Source organism: Centruroides sculpturatus, unplaced genomic scaffold (genome assembly GCF_000671375.1).
Source record: "Centruroides sculpturatus isolate CEXI.00-Female unplaced genomic scaffold, Cexi_2.0 scaffold1452, whole genome shotgun sequence".
NCBI lineage: Eukaryota > Metazoa > Arthropoda > Arachnida > Scorpiones > Buthidae > Centruroides > Centruroides sculpturatus.
In genome coordinates, this window is record NW_019385571.1 from 136,732 (window position 1) to 139,024 (window position 2,293).

Here is a 2,293-nt window from a genome sequence, read left to right on the forward strand (position 1 = left end):
AGGAAAATTTAAAATTTTTAAAAAATTTTCCAACATTCTCGCACGGAAACTATGTTAATAATATTCCATAATAAAAACGTACGAGACAGTTCCTTTTTGACTTATTTAGAAACATATGCTTAAAAATCCTCAGTAAATAATATATGAAGATTTATATAGACTCTAATAATACTTTAAAGATGCAGACCTGAATGTGCATTAAGTCATGCCTTTATCAGTTTTTCGAAAGAGATATATTATACAGTGTTAAACATATATGCTTAAATTTTACAATAATTTTTTAGTTATTTCTTTTTAATTTTCAATATATAAATTTCATTTTGAAGCATTCAAATAAATTAAATTTTTAATTTTACCGATCTAGTCTATACATTTTAATAAGAAAAATATGTTTTTGATTCATCCTATCTGCTCAGCATCCTACTGATACCTTACTCCTCTTTCTTATCCTCTTTCTCATGCTTCTCGCTCTCTTTCTTTCTTCAGCCTTGAGTAGATTCAACTCCCCTAATAAATATTGTTGGAAATAAATTGTAAATACCGCATGTACTGTACAAGATATCATTATTGATATAAGTTAATTTTTTAAAAGGAAAATTTAAAATTTTTAAAAAATTTTCCAACATTCTCGCACGGAAACTATGTTAATAATGTCGTACATTAGACAACCATTACGACTAACCAAGTTACTGTGCAGTTCATATGAAATATTCTTACGTACATTCTCGGTAAACAGTGCTAGGAGAAATTAGAAAATGGTATTCGGTGTACTACATGAGCGTGTTCTCAGTGGAGAGCTACATCTAAACAAAATAACATTAAAAAAACAAACTGATTTCAGTAAATACACTACAGAATTAGTGTTAAGGAAGTTTTAAGTAGTTTAGCCCTGTTTCTGCGTTGTTCTAGATCCATTTTTAAATAATATTTCACTAATAAAAGATGTTTTGCACACCGAACTCCATTTTCACATGTATTTTATGAGTTTTAAAATTGCACAATAGCTTGATTGTCGCAAAAATTACCTGCTATATTTATTAAATTGCCCCTCTGTCCTAAATATAATTGGAAATTTTTATTTGGGCCAGCGAGCAAAGAAGAATCCAGAAGCAAATCTTGAGAGGCGATTTTTAATTCGTGTAATTAAATATTGTGTAAAGGTTTTATTGATTTAATAATTACTTAAAATTAACTTAAATAACAGGAGAATGTAACAGAATTGAAAAGTAATAGTGAAAATATTAAAATAAAAACATTATTTTAAACAAATGAATCTCGTGTTATTAGACTAATTTGTGCCAGCAGGACCCTGCTGGTCTCAATAAAATTTGGCCAGGACCTTTCGATATCCCGAAATTTAATTTTTTTGTAAAGAAAAAATATATATACGACGTGAAAACGTTACAAAGTTTCTTTTTATCATTTGTTTTATTGTAATTATAATATCAGTCGTTTAATGTTATTAAAATTAGAATATGATTTATAATAATTTTAATTAATAAATTCATTCTCAAATTACACACTTTTAAAAAGTATTTTAACGTGTCCTTTTAATGCCAGAGTTAATAAAACAAGAATTTGCGCTAATTATAGTCTTATTTACTTACTCTGTTTAATGTTATCAGTATAAATGAGCCCAAAAGTGATTACAATAAGCGGATTCTATTATATATCTATGGCTTTCAGAGAAGAGAGAAACATCACATAGCAGAGGCCTCAAATTCCTTGCTTATAACTATAACATTAATAGGTTTTATATAAATGTGGAGCTACTGTTTAAAACAATTATGCCTACCAGTGGTAGAGTGGATGAAACTAGCGAACACTGGTAGAGTAGGTCGTGGGTTCGCGTCTCTCCAACGGGTTGGCCACGTGAGGTTTTCCGGTTTTCTTCACCTTAGTAACATCTAAATCGGGGTCAGTTTCTCATAGAAAGTCCTCTCACGTGTCGAGCTGACGTATACAAACAAAACAAAATTAAAAACAATCGCCTTGTATAAGGTGAATTCAGTCATTAAAATAACTTTAAAATTTAGCAAATAAATATCACTAATTAATTATATTGAATAATCAATTATTTAATAAAATTTTATTTATTAAAATATTAAATTTTTCTCTTTCTCTCACTTATCTTCCAATTCAAATATATTGATAGAAATATTCATATTTCCATATTCTTATATTTTAAATATAAATCCACAAAAATATTTTATACCAATAATCAAAATAAATTAATTAAAATATCAGTAAAAATAAATGAAACAATAATTATAATTGATTTTTTTACATTAAT

The 2,293-nt window shown here is 27.3% G+C and overlaps 1 long non-coding RNA gene across 1 annotated transcript in view; it reads right to left on the reverse strand.

Moving 5' to 3' along the window:
• Positions 1-324: 324 nt before the first annotated feature.
• LOC111640215 overlaps positions 325-2,293 on the reverse strand; it is a 10,954-nt gene continuing 8,985 nt past the window's right edge. Inside the window, exons 2-4 of the long non-coding RNA XR_002759238.1 lie at positions 1,796-1,953; positions 1,608-1,735; positions 325-507 (exon numbers count right to left, since the gene is read on the reverse strand). This is a non-coding gene — a long non-coding RNA (uncharacterized LOC111640215). The remainder of the gene's footprint in view (positions 508-1,607; positions 1,736-1,795; positions 1,954-2,293) is intronic.